The 14,672-nt window shown below is 40.7% G+C and overlaps 1 protein-coding gene across 1 annotated transcript in view; it reads left to right on the top strand.

Moving 5' to 3' along the window:
• Positions 1-7,889: 7,889 nt before the first annotated feature.
• The window catches only part of CD200R1L (CD200 receptor 1 like), a 26,997-nt gene continuing 20,214 nt past the window's right edge, over positions 7,890-14,672 (top strand). The window contains 1 exon segment of the mRNA XM_055381611.2: positions 7,890-8,099. The gene's annotated coding sequence lies outside the window, so the exon portion shown is untranslated.

The raw sequence follows: 14,672 nt of genomic DNA, 5'->3' as shown, positions 1-14,672 counted from the left end.
TTCTGTGGGTCATCTGTTTACTCTGTTGATAGTTTCTTTTGCTGTGCAGAAACTCTTAAGTTTAAATAGATCCCATCTGTCAATTTTTGGTTTTGTTGCAATTGCTGTTGGTGTGTTTGTCATGAAATCGTTGCCAGTTCCTATGTCCAGAATGGTATTACCTAGGTTGTCTTCCAAGGTTTTTTATGGTTTCGGCTTTTACATTTAAGTCTTTATTCCATCTTGAGTTGATTTTTGTATATGGTATAAGGAAGAGGTCCACTTTCAATCTTTTGCTTATGGCTAGTCAGTTATCTCAGCACCGTTTAATGAGTAGAGTCCTTTCCCCATTGCTTGTTTTTGGCAGCTTTGTCAAAGATCAGATGGTTATAGATGAGCAGTCTTATTTCTGGGTTCTCTATTTTGTTCCATTGGTCTATGTGTCTGTTTTTATACCAGTACCATGCTGCTTTCATTACTGTAGTCTTGTGGTATAGTTTGAAGTCAGGTAGCATGATGTCTACCGTGTTGTTCTTTTTTCTTAGGATTGCCTTGTGTATTTGGGTTCTGTTTTGGTTCCATATGAATTTCAAAATAGTTTTTTCTAGTTCAGTGAAGAATGTCATTGGTAATTTTATAGAAAGATCATTTAATCTATAAATTGCTTTGGGCGTATAGTCATTATAATAATACTGATTATTATCCATGCTCTTATCCATGAGCATGGAATGTTTTTCCATTTGTTTGTGTCATCTCGTTTCTTTGAGTGGTATTTTGGAACTCTCATTGCAGAGATCTTTCACCTCTCTGGGTAGCTGCATTCCTAGGTATTTTATTCTTTTGTGGCAATTGTGAATGGGATCACATTTCTGATATGGCTCTTCGATTGGCTGTTGTTACTATATAGAAATACTAGTAATTTTCATATCCTGAAACTTTGCTGTTTATCAGTTGTTTATCAGCTTAAGGGTCTTTTGGGCTGAGACTGGGGGGTTTTCTAAATATAGAATAATGTCATCTACAAATAGGGATAGATTAACTTCCTCTCTTCCTATTTGGATGTCTTTTTTTTTTTTTGAGATGGAGTCTCGCTCTGTTGCCCAGCCTGGAGTGCAGTGGCATGATCTCGGCTCACTGCAAGCTCCACCTCCCAGGTTCACACCCTTCTCCTGCCTCAGCCTCCCAAGTAGCTGGGACTGCAGGCACCTGCCACCATGCCCAGCTAATTTTTTTTGCATTTTTAGTAGAGATGGGGTTTCACCATGTTAGCCAGGATGGTCTCCATCTCCTGACCTCGTGATCTGCCCACCTCGGCCTCCCAAAGTGCTGGGATTATAGGCGTGAGCCACTGCGCCCAGCCTATTTCTTTCTCTTGCCTGATTGCTTTGGCCAGGACTTCCAGTGTTATGTTGAATAGGAGTGGTAAGAGAGGGCATCCTTATTTTGTGCCGGTTTTCAAGGGAAATGCTACCAGCTTTTGCCCATTCGGTATGATGTTGGCTGTGGGTTAGTCATAGATGACTCTTATTATTTTGAGTATGTTCCTTCAATACCTAATTTCTTCAGAGTTTTTAACATAAAGCAATGTTGAATTTTATCAAAAGCCTTTTCTGTATCTATTGAGATGATCATGTGGCTTTTGTAATTAGTTCTGCTTATGTAATGAATCGTGTTTATTGTTTACTGTATGTTGAACACACCTTGCATCCCAGGGATAAAGCCTACTTGATCATGGTGGATTAGCTTTTTATTGTGCTGCTGTATTTGGTATGCTAGTATTTTTTTTGGAGATTTTTGCATTTATGTTCATCAAGGATCTTGGCCTGAAGTTTTCTTTTTCTGTTTTTCCATTCTGTCTGCCAGATTTTGGTATCAGGATGATGCTGGCCTCCTAGAATAAGCTAGAGAGGAGTCCCTCCCCATCAATGTTTCAGAATAATTTCAGTAGGAATGGTACCAGCTCTGTTGTGTTACATGGGGTAGAATTTGGCTTTGAATTCATCTGGTCCAGGGCTTTTCCTGTTTTGTAGGCTACTTATTACTGATTTAATTTCAAAGCTTGTCAGTGGTCTGTTTGGGAATTCCTTTTCTTCCTGGTTCAGTCTGGGGTGGGTGTATGTGTCCAGGAATTTATCCATTTCTTCTAGATTTTCTAGTTTGTGTGTGTAGAGGTGTTCATAGTCATCTCTGATGGTTATTTGTATTTCTATGGGGTCAGTGGTAATATTCCTTTTGTCCTTTTTGATTGTAATTTTTTGTGTCTCCAAGGCTATTTTCAGTTCAGCTCTGGTTTTGGTTATTTCTTGTCTTATGCTAGCTTTGGGGTTGGTTTGCTCCTGCTTCTCTAGTTCTTTTAGTTGTAATGTTCATTTTTTAAATTGAGATCTTTCTAACTTTGTGATGTGGGCATTTAGTGCTATAAATTTCCCTCTTAACACTGCCTTAGCTGTGTCCCAGAGATTCTAGTATGTTGTAGTTTTGTTCTCATTAGTTTCAAAGAACATCTTGATTTCCACTGTAATTTCATTATTTACCCTAACGTCATTCAGGTGCAAGTTGTTTAATTTCCATGTAATTGTATGGTGGTGATTGATTTTCTTAGTCTTGAATTATATTTTTATTGTGCTGTGGTCTGAGAGTGGTTGGTATGATTTTGGTTCTTTTGCATTTGCTGAGGAATGTCTTATATCCAATTGTGTGGTTGATTTTAGAGTATGTGACAACTGGTGATGGGCAGAATATATATTCTGTTGTTTTTTGGGGAAGCATTCTGTAGATGTCTGTCAGGATCATTTGGTTCATTAGGTCCTGAATATCTTTGTTAATTTTCTGCCTTGAGGATCTGTCGATTACTGTCAGTGGGTATTGAAGTCTCCCTCTACTATTATTTGGGAGTCTAAGTCTCTTTGAAGGTCTTTAAGAACTTGCTTTATGAATCTGGGTTCTCTTGTGTTGAGTGCATGTATATTTAATATAGTTAGGTTAGTTAAGTCTTCTTGTTGAATTGAACCCTTTACCATTATGTAATGCCCTTCTTTGCCTTTTTAAATCTTTGGTGGTTTAAAGTCTGTTTTGTCTGAAATTAAGATCACAACCCCTGCTTCTTTTCTGTTTTCTGTTTGCTTGGTAGATTTTCCTCCACTCCTTTATTTTGGGCCTATGGATGTCATTGCATGTGAGATAGATCTCTTGAAGACAGCACACCATTGGGTCTTACTTCTTTATCCAGTTTTCCACTCCATACCTTTTAATTAGGACATTTAACCCATTTACATTCAAGGTTAGTATTGATATATGTGGCTTTAATGCTGTCATTGTGTTATTAGGTTGTTATTATGCTGGTTTGTTTGTGTGGTTGCTTTATAGTGTCACTGGTCTGTGTACTTAAGTGTGTTTTTGTAGTGGCTGATAACCAGTCTTTTCTTTCCATACGCAGTGTTTCTTTTAGGGGCTCTTGTAAGCCAGGTCTTGTGGTACCAGATTCTCTCTGTATTTACTTGTCTAAAAAGGATCTTATTTCTCCTTTGCTTATGAAGTTTAGTTTGGCTGGATATGAAATTATTGGTTGGAATTTCTAAGAATGTTGAATATAGGCCCCCAATATTTTCTGGCTTGTAGGTTTTCTGCTGAGAGGTCTGCTGTTATTCTGATGGGCTTCCCTTTGTAGGTGACCAGTCCTTTCTCTCTAGCTGCCTTTAACATTTTTCTCTTTCATTTTGACCTTGGAGATTCTGATGATTTTGTGTCTTGAGGATGATCTTCATGTGAAGTGTTTTGTGGGGGTTCTCTGTATTCCTGAATTTGAATGTTGGTCTCTCTAGCTAGATTTGGTAAATTTTAATAGATGATATCCTGAAAAATGTTTTCCAAGTTGCTTCTATTCTCCCCGTCTCTTTCAGGGATGTCAATGAGTTGTAGGTTTGGCCTCTCTACATAATCCCATGTTTCTTGGAGGTTTGTTTGTTCCTTTTCATTTTCTCTATTTTTATTCTTGTCTGTCTTACTTTAAAAAGCCAGTCTTCAAGCTCTGAGTTTCTTTCCTCAGCTTTTTGTATTCTGCTCTTCATACTTATGAATGCATTATTAAATTATTTTAGTGTGGTTTCAGATCTATTAGGTTGGTTACATTCTTTTCTATACTGGCTATTTTGTCTGTCAGCTCCCTTAGTTTCCTTAGTTTGAGTTTCAACATTCTCCTGAATCTCAACAATCTTTGTTGTTATCCATATTCTGAATTCTTTTTCTGTCATTTGAGCCATCTCAGCTGAGTTAAGAACTCTTCTTGAAGAACTAGTGTGATCATATGGAGGAAAGAAGATGCTCTGGCTTTTGTAGTTGTCAGAGTTCTTGTGCTGCTTTTTTCTCATCTTTGTGGACCAATGTTCCTTTGATCTTTGAAGCTGCTGTCCTTTGGATGGGCTTTCTTTTTCTTTTATCCTATTTGATGATATTAGGGGTTTGTTTGTGGTATAAGGTAGGTTCAATCAACTGGCTTCATTTCTAGAATGTTTTAGAGGTCCAAGGCTCAGCTCAGGACCCCTGGACTTCATGCTCTAACTCTGGGGTTCTATTATTGGGTCCTGGTTTTGTTCTTTGGCTTCTTGAGGTTAGGAAGGAACCTGCTGCACTGGAGGGGCCATGGTGCTCCAAGCTGGTCACAACACTCTAATGGTTACAACACTCTAATGGGTGGTGCCAGGCAAACCACTCCATAGGGCAGTAGCAGCGGGATCCATCCTGGTTCACATGTACCAGCAACAGTGACAGTGGCAGCATGTCAGGGTGCACACTCATGGACTTTACCAGGGTGCTAGTTGGTGCCAGGCTGCCAGCCTCCATGTGGTTGTTTGCAGCAGTATGGTAGGATCATAGCTCAGGGGTGCAGGGCCCCTGCCAGTGTCTGTGCACTCATTTGTGCCATTCATGGTGTTAGCATGGGGACAGGTTACTGGCAGATGCAGGACTGTGTGTGCCCTCTGCAAGAGTTCACACTGGCAGCCTTGGCTGCTCAGGACAGGGGTGGTTCTGCTTTTCTCCCTCCATAGTTTCTCTCTGGTGGCAGTGTCAGAACAGGGTAGTTGCAGGTGGGGGCAGGTCTAGTGTGCTCTGTGCCTGCCAATGCTCCAGTGACAATGGCTGTTCAGCAAAGGGTAAGGGCGGGGTGCACTCACATTTGCAGCAGTGACAGGGCAGGGTGCATGTGCACACACATGGTAGTGTGTAAGGGAAGGGAAGGTCCCCTGGTGCACACGTGCACCAGCAAAGTAATGTTGGCGGGGGAGGGCTGGCAGCAAAGTGACACAAGTGAGCCTATCGATGGGGGAGGGTGCAGGCGAGCTGGTGTGTGTCTGCAGGGTCTGCTGTGCTGGAGCGCTCTGCTGGAGCGCTCTGCTGGAGCACTCTGCCAGTCAGGCATGGTCCACCAGTGCCAGTCAGTGCAGAAGTTATGATCTGAGCCGCCAAGAGGTACCTGGTACTTGGAGCCCTGGGAGAGGCCAGTAGACTGAGGGGTGCTCAGGTCAAACCAGCCCCATCTCATGGGCAAGACCACCCTGCAGAGTTAAGGTCCAACAGTTACCCTAGGGCCAAAGTCTCCTGTGGCAGCAAGTTGAGCCTAGGGGTATGGGTAACCCGGCTGTGCTTCACTACAGATGCTCTAGAACCCAACTCTCTGGGCTTCACACCAGCAGGAGCTCTTCTATCACTTCTCTAAGCAGGTCTTTCTATCAGTTCAAGTGTCCATGGTTGTCCAGGGGTCTTCTCCTGCTGGGATTCCAGAGGCCCATGGTGAAACTGGGTTGCTCCTTGCCTGTTTAACCCATCATCACCTTGCAGGAGTCACTGGGGGCCAGGAATGAGTTCTAGTGTTCCATAGCTCCATGCAGCGTTTCCTTCTTCCTCCCCCTTCAGCCCAGCATCTGCTTCTTCCCTCCATCTGCTCTCAGTGCCTTCCCTCTGAAGAAGGGCTAGAAGTGTGCCAGCCTTTCCAATGTCTGGGTGTCTCAGTGGAAGATATTCCTCCTGGCTGTTTCTAGTTGGCCATCTTGGAAGAGAAATCCCTGATTGAAGATCTGTTTGCAGCACAACCTATTTCATAACTCAAAACCTTGGGCTGTTGGGAATTTTAAATTCAGCCACACTTAATTGAGGCTTTAATTATGTCATTCAGTTCTAGTTCTTTGATACATAACAGCAGTATCATGGATACTGACCTCACCTTTGCTAACCGTCCACCTCAAAGCTCCTTGACTTAAATGATATTTGCATATCAAGCCCCTAGGCCTAACGTTGTCTTCATATTCCACATGTGGTTCAGCCTCGTTATAGTACCACAGAGCCACAAAAATAAGACCCACATCAACTCAAGTTTGTGATCATTTGAAAAGGATGTCCCACATCACAGTTCCAGTTTCAGTTGCACATTATAGATGACATTACTTCGGCCAAAGACTTTGACCTTGAAGATGAATTTGCCCTTTTCCCCAGAAACTACTTCACCCTGGACACTGAGACCACCACCCCAGCAACATCCATAGGCTGGCTTTCCTAAGGAGCTAAAAAATTGGACACAGGACATTTATCATTTTACTTCCTTTGATATAAGAAATTCTGTTTCGTTTCCTGAGTTCACCATTTGCTTAAACTCTTGTTCTTTGCCAAAATGTACCTCTTTATACTTCCATGCCTAAAGGAAAATCTGGTAGAGTGTATTACTCTTCGAGCCATTCTAATAATTAATGAGATTATTGCTTTCCCCAGGAAGCAACTGCCTCATATGGGTTCACCCCTTAACCCCCTGGAGAGAGGACCTCCCATTGCCCATTACCTCCTCCGACACTTTCCATTCCAGTTTGCCACCCCAACATCCTGCCCTGCATCCATGACCCACAGCTGCTACCTCTTCCTCTAGGTTACAAACGTCATTAATCTTTACATATACCTTACTTAACTAACTTCATACTCTCTAAAAATGTAATTGTTGGACCTGCCACCTTGAACCCTGGAATGTACCAAGAGATTACTATCACACACACAAAAATATAGCTCATGTTTTAACATACTTTAAGTCAATCAGGATATTGTTAGAGATCTTGGAAATCCCGGATCTGTTTTCTTGGCTAAGGCCATACAATGTGAAACTTGGTTATGAACCAGCCTACAAGGACTCTTTATACTCCTACTTGTTTTCCTCCTTTTTAAGGAGAAAATAATAAAATTTTTGTGTGTGTGTGCTATTTAGGGCAATGTATGCACTACTTACTAAAACTTTGCTCTACAACTTAGGCCACTCAAATAATTCAAGTAATCAAGCTTAACACTAATGTGGAGATCAAGAAGTCAATTTTAATATAGTTTTCATGTAAAAAAAAATGCCTTCTAGTCCCAGTTTTGAGCCCCTAACAGTTAGCTCCCCTTCTTGAATATCTGATTTAAGTCCCCCCAACCTCTTCCCTTATCTGGATCTCACACTCTATGTCCCTATATACCTGCCCTAATTGCCCAGGACCAAGTACCAGACAACAACAAACAGCCCCATGGACAGCCATGTCCCAGAGCTTGTGAAGTTATTCAGATTAGCTAAGGCACAGGGTTCTCAGGAAACCTAATTCTACTCCAATTACCATATATAAGGTACTCTCTACAGCTCCAGTGTGTTGTTACCCTGTCCCTGTGTGCAACCACTGTGTGGCCCTACATGGAATTCTTCTCTTGTTTGGAGCTATAAGTAACAAAGAGGTTTGCCTTTCACCTATCCAAGAGTCTTCATGTTGTGTCCTGTCATCAAAAGAATCTTTAATCTTATAAAACAGAAGGGTAGAATCTTTGCTTCGGTCTTAGTTTCCAGTGGTTTCCTGGCAACCTTTGGTTTTCCTTGGCTTGTAGAAGAAACATCACTCAGATCTCTGCCTTTTATCTTCACATGGTGTTCCTGTGTATGCGCCCAGTTTTCCTCTTTTTATAAGGACACCATAAGAAGCTAAGAAGTGCAAAAGAAGAAAAAAAGAATAAACCAAAGACGCCAGTCATATTGGATTAGGGACCAATCTATTTCAGCATGGCCACATCTTAACTAATTATATCTCCAATGACCCTATTTCCAAATAAGGTCATCTTCTGAGGTACTGGGGATTAGAATTTCAACAAATAAATATTGGGCGGGGGTTGCACTATTCAACCATGACTGAAAGTATTTATTAAAGACACACATATGACTATCTTATAACCCAACAATTTAATTCCTAGGTGTATATCCAAGAAAATGAATGTACACATAGACCAAAAATTATGTACAAAACAAGAATGTTCTCAGAAGCTTTATGTTAGCCCCAAACTGGGATAATGTAAATCTACAGAGAAATTGATGAATAAATTGTGAAATAGTTATTGAAAATTTACTATACAGCATTAAAAATTGAACTTTGCAAAGAATTTCATGCATATGAAGTTCAAAAACTGTCAGAATGAATTAAAGCTATTAGAAGTCTGAGTAGTGTTTACTCAACTTCTCTGGAGGAGAGGATATTAGCAGAGAAGGAACAAAGGACACTTTGAATAATAATTATCAACACCTTGGTTTTGGAAGTAATTAGATAAGTGCATATATAGGTAGAAATTCATCAAACCATACACTCAAGATTTGTTCATTTTACCATATGTAATTTATACTCTCAAAATGCTACTTTTTAAATGAGTTGTTATATAGTTTATCTTGCTACTTCAATGTTGTGGGAGAAGCAATGAGTTATAAGCATTGGCTTTTTTGCTTTATTACTCAGCAAAACTCACTGACATTTCCCATCAGTGGTTAATCAGTCAAAAACATATAGAATGACAGCAAAAATTAAAGATAAGCAAGATAATGAAGAAATATGTTTTGCAATCCTGTTGAAGAGAGAATAAGCAAAAGTGACCAAGAGAAACAGATTCACTGAGTCTGTTGATTGATTTAAAGTGGATTTATGTTTAAGTAGAAAACCACTCCAAAAGCATACTTTAGGGAAGATGTCAGCTCCAAGATTACTGATTTCCATCATTATCATGGTGTCTGGTAAGTCTGATACTGTGACATTTTCAGCTGAAAATAAAGCTTTCTTTCAATGATTATGAGGATACTCTTGATCTACTTACTTATAAGGTGTTTCTTGACTTGTCCTAGCAGCAGTGATAAATGTGTACATTATCCAGCAAAACTCCTTCTGAGTTACCTTATCCCAGTGGTGTACTGACTAGGTGACTGGCTGAATTCAGAGTAATTGGGGGCTGGGATTGAAGTGAAACTAAAATTTTGTGACCTAAAAGTGGTCCTGGGCTGCTTTTGTTGGTAGATTTTTAAAATTACTGATTCAATTTGAGAACTTGTTATTAGTTTGCTTAGGGTTTCAATTTCTCCTGATTCAATCTTGGGAGGTTGTGTATTTTCAGGAATTCATCAATCTCTTCTAGATTTTTCTAGTGTGTGTGCATAGAGGTGTTTATAATAGTCTCCGAGGACCTTTTGTATTTCTGTGAGATCAATTGTAATGTCACCTGTGTAATATCTGATTGTACTTACTTGAACCTCCTCTTTTTTTTTCTTTGTTAATCCAGCTGGTACTCTATTGACCTTGTTTGTCTTTTCAAGGAGTCACCTTTTGGTTTTGTTGATCCTTTGTATAGATTTTTGGATCTCAATTTCATTCAGTTCTGCTCTGATTTTAGTCATTTATTTTCTTCTGCTGGCTTTGGGGTTAGTTTATTCTTGTTTTTCTAGTTCTTCTTCATCTTCTTCTTCTTTTTATTTATTTATTTACTTATTTATTTTTGAGATGGAGTTTAGCTCTTATTGCCTAGGCTGGAGTGCAGTGTTGCCATCTTGGCTCACTGCAACCTCTGCCTCCTGGGTTCTAGAGATTCTCCTGCCTCAGCCTCCTGAGTAGCTGGGATTACAGGCACCCGCCACCACACCTGGCTAATTTTTGTATTATTAGTAGAGTCAGGGTTTTACCATACTGGCCAGGCTGGTCTTGAACTCCTGACCTTGTGATCCACCCCCCTCAGCCTCCCAAAGTGCTGGGATTACAGGCGTGAGCCACCGCGCCCGGCCTTTTCTAGTTCTTCTAAGTGTAATGTTAGATTGTTAATTTGAGATCTTTCTAACTTCTTGATGTAGGTGTTTAGCACTATAAACTTTTAATACTGTTCTTGCTGGATCTCAGGGATTTTTATATGTCATGCCTCTGTTTTAATTAATTTTAAACATTTTTTGATTTCTTCCTTAATTTTATTGTCTACCCAAAACTTATTGAGGATCAAGTTGTTTAATTTCCATGTAATTGTATAGTTTTCAGAGACATGCTTGATATTGATTTCTATTTTTATTCCACTGTGGTGTGAGAGTATGGTTGGTATGATTTTGACATTTTTAAATTTATTGATACTTGTTTTGTGGTTGAGCATGTGGCTGACCTCAGAGCATGTTCCATATGTAGATGAGAAAAATGGATATTCTGTGGTTGTTGAGTGGAGTTGTCTGTAGATGTCTGTTAGGCCCAATTGATCAGATATTACATTTAAGACCAGAATTCCTTTCTTAGTTTTCTGCCTTGATGATCTAACACTGTCTGTGGGATGTTGAAGTCTCCAACTATTATTAAGTGGCTAAGTCTTTCCATAGGATTAGAAATACTTTTTTTTTTTATTCTGAGTGCTCCAATGTCAGGCATGTATATATTTAGGATAGTTAATTCTTTTTTTGATTTGAACCCTTTATCATTATGTAATGCTCTTCTTTGTCCCTTTTTTTATTGTTGTTTGTTTAAATTCTGTTTTGTCTGATATAAGAATAGTGACCCCTGCTCTTTTTTGTTTTCCGTTTGTGTGATAGATCTTTTTCCACCCCTTTACTTTCAGCCTGTGTGTGTGTTGTTAGGTCTGTGTGAGATAGGTCTCTGGAAGACAGCAGATGGTTATGTCTTGTTCTTTTATCCAACTTGCCACTCTGTGCCTTTTAAGTGGCACATTTAGGTTGTTTAATTCCATATTAATATTGATATGTGAAGTCTTGACTCTGTTGTGATGTCATTAGCTGGTTGCTTTATAGTCTTGATTGTGTAGTTTCTTTATAGGGCTATGTCTTAAGTGTGTATTTGTAGTAACAGACATTGTTCTTAAATTTCCACATTTAGAACTCCCTTAAGGATCTCTGGTAAGGTTGGCCTAGTGGCAATGAATTCTCTTAGTGTTTGCTTGCTTAGGAAAGATTGTATTTCTCTTTGCTTATGAAGCTTAGTTTGGAGAGTATGAAATCCTTGGTTGGAATTTCTTTTCTCTAAAGATACTGAAAATAGACCCCAATCTCTTCTGGCTTATAAGCATCCTGCTGAGATGTCTGCTCTTAATCTGATGGGGTTTCTTTGTAAGTGAGCTGGCCCTTTTCTCCAGCTGCTTTTAAGATTTTTTTATTTCACATCAACCTTGGAAAGTCTAATGACTATGTGTCTTGGAGATGTTCATCTTGTGTAGTATCTTGCAATTGTCTGAATTTCTCAAATTTGCATGTTGACCTCTTTAGTGAGATTGGGTAAATTTTTGTTGACTACATCCTCAAATATGTTTTCTAAGTTGCTTACTCTCTCTTCCTGTCTAGGGCAAAGTTTAGGTTACCAGGAGGCCCACAACTCCTTGGAGACCCGCTGGTCCTCTGAGCTTGGCAGACTCAGAGAAGGTTTAACAAAGATCACATGCTTCTGAGGGAACAGGACAAAAGGCAAAAGCAGAACTACTGATAAGGGTCCAACAAAGATCACAAGGCAAAGGGCAAAAGCAGAACTATGGATAAGGGTCTATGTTCAGCGGTGCACGTATTGTCTTGATAAACATCTTAAACAACAGAAAACAGAGTTCAGAGTTGGAGAGCAGAGAACCGGTCTGACCACACATTTACCAGGGTGGAGTTTTTCCCCACCCTAGTAAGCCTGAGGGTACTGCAGGAGACCAGGCGCATCTCAGTCCTTATCTCAACCACATAAGACAGACATTCCTGGAGCAGCCGTTTATAGACCTTCCCCCAGGAATGCATTCCTTTCCCAGGGTATTACTATTAAGATTCCTTGCTAGGAAAAGAATTTAGTGATATCTCTCCTACTTTCACACCTATTTATAGGCTCTCTGCAGGAAGAAAAATATGGCTCTTTTTGCCCGACCCTGCAGGCAGTCAGACTTTACTTATGGTTGTCTTCCCTTGTTCCCTAAAAATTACTGTTATTCTGTTCTTTTTCAAGGTGCACTGATTTCATATTGTTCAAACACACATGTTTTACAGTCAATTTGTACAGTTAACACAATTATCACAGTGGTTCTGAGGTGATGTAAATCCTCAGCTTACGAAGATAATAGGATTAAGAGATTAAAGACAGGCACAAGAAATTATAAAAGTATTATTTGGGAACTGATAAATGTCCATGAAATCTTCACAGTTTATATTCCTCTGCCGCGGCTCCAGCTGGTCCCTCCATTCAGGGTCCCTGACTTCCCGCAACACTGGTGTGGTGACTGTAGCCTGGGATTCTTTTCCCAGAACATGGTGGTGAAGACCACCCAGCTTGTGTGCTCTCCTGACCAGTTTTTCCTCTGATGTTGGTCCCAGGAGCAGGCCCAACCAGCTAGTTTTGTCCCAAGCCTTCTGTGTCCAGATCACTGAGGTGTTCCAGATGTTGTGGGCCGTGGAGATCCCTTGGGCAGAAGCTGCAGCTGGCCAACAGGCTAAACCCTTACTCGATCAGTCTCACAGATAAAGGGATGCCCAACTACTATGCCAAAGCACAAACCTACTCCTTACTCTTCTCAGTGTTCTGAGAGTGGGGGCTCCTCTCTGGCTTGAACTTAGGCCACAGATCTCATCTTGATACCTCTGGGGTGGTGTGCTTGAACCCTGGACTTTGGGATCGAGTGCATGGTTTTATCCTCTGACACCTCAGGATAGAGCACCAGGTGTTCCAGGGGGGCCAAACTGCTCCCAGACCACTGCAAAACACCCAGGTGGAGAAATGGAGGCTGTGCTGTGTGCACCCTATTTCAGGAGTGGCAAGGCATGGGCCTTGGGTGGGGCTGGTGGACAAGGGTAGATTAGATACATCCTAGTCCTGTGGGAAAGGCAGCCTTTCCTTCTGCCAGCCTGGCAGTCAGCAAGGGCTAGAATCACTCAGAAAAAGATGGCAAACCTTGGCGATGACTGCATATGGTTGTGTTTTGCTGCACTTGCCCCACATGAGAAATCTTCTAGGTTCCATACAGGTTTGAGCTGTGCCTCTGCCTATTCTTTGGGCATTAAGTAACCATGTATTAGTTCATTCTCACATTGCTATAAAGAACTACCCAAGAATGGGTAATTTATAAAGAAAAGAGGTTTAATTGGCTCACTGTTCCACAGGCTGTACAGGAAGCATGGCTGAGGAGGCCTCAAAAAACTTACAATCATGGTGGAAATGTGAAGGGGAAGCAAGCATGTCTTCAAATGGCCAGCAGAAGGTGAGGAGGTGCTACACACTTTTAAACAAGCAGATCTTGTGAGAACTCTATCATGAGACAGCACTAGGGGGAGGGTGCTAAACCATTAGAAACCACCCCATGATCCAGTCACCCCCGACCAGGCCCCACTCAGGATCACAATTTACAATGAGATTGGGTGGGGAGCCAAACCATATCAAACCATCAATATATTTTTCCCCTTTTCTCTTGCTATCACTAACATACATTCCGTATCCCTGATTGGGATTAAGGAGCAGATCTGTGATTATGAAATAGCTTTGGACTATGTGATGCTAATAGCTCCTAAGAATCAAAACAACCACAATTACTTTTAAATAATAATGACAATAATAAATATAAAATATGTACATAATTTATTTAATAATCACAGTTACAATCAGCATATTTTTTTCCAGGAAGAAATGACATTGTTCATGTATTAACACCCAGCAAACAATTTCAGTTTTTCTAGCTAGAATTCTAGCAAGAAGTGGGGAGAGTTTATATGCAGATTCTGGTACTTTTTTCCTCTAGCACTCTCATTTTTCTGTATACTGAAGCAGTTCTGATATTTTATTTTTATTTAGTGTAGACCACAATTTGGTCCATGTTTAAGGTCACTAAACAAATGAATAGTGATACAGTTTGGGTCTGTGTCCTCACTAAATCTCATGTCTAATTGTAATCTCGAGTATGGGAGGTGGGGTCTCATGGGAGGTGATTGGATCATGGAGGTGACATTCTTATGAATGTGTTAGCACCATTACCTCAGTGCTGTTTGCATGATAGTGAGTGAGTGAGTTATGAGATCTGGTTGTTTAAAAGTGTGTAGCATCTCCCACCCACACCCCCTTCCTCCTGCTCTGGCCATGTGAACATGCCTGTTCTGGCTTTGCCTTCTGCCATGAGTAAAAGCTCCCTGAGGCCTTCCCAGAAGCAGATGCCACCATGCATCCCATACAGCCTGAAGAACCATGAGCCAACTAAGCCTCTTTTCTTTATAAATTACCCAGTCTCAGGTGTTTCTTGGTAGCAGTGCAAGAACTGATCAACACACACAGAGCCCTTTCTAATGCCTGGAGCTACAGCACTGAATCTAGAATCTCTGCCTAAGTGGATTCATATCAATAATTTGGCCTCATTCAGCTTTGTCTTTTTCATTATTCCACATCCTTAATATTCATTCC

The sequence above is a fragment of the Gorilla gorilla genome, chromosome 2 (assembly GCF_029281585.2).
Source record: "Gorilla gorilla gorilla isolate KB3781 chromosome 2, NHGRI_mGorGor1-v2.1_pri, whole genome shotgun sequence".
In the NCBI taxonomy this organism is placed as follows: domain Eukaryota; kingdom Metazoa; phylum Chordata; class Mammalia; order Primates; family Hominidae; genus Gorilla; species Gorilla gorilla.
This window is presented reverse-complemented; position numbering and strand designations above follow the sequence as displayed.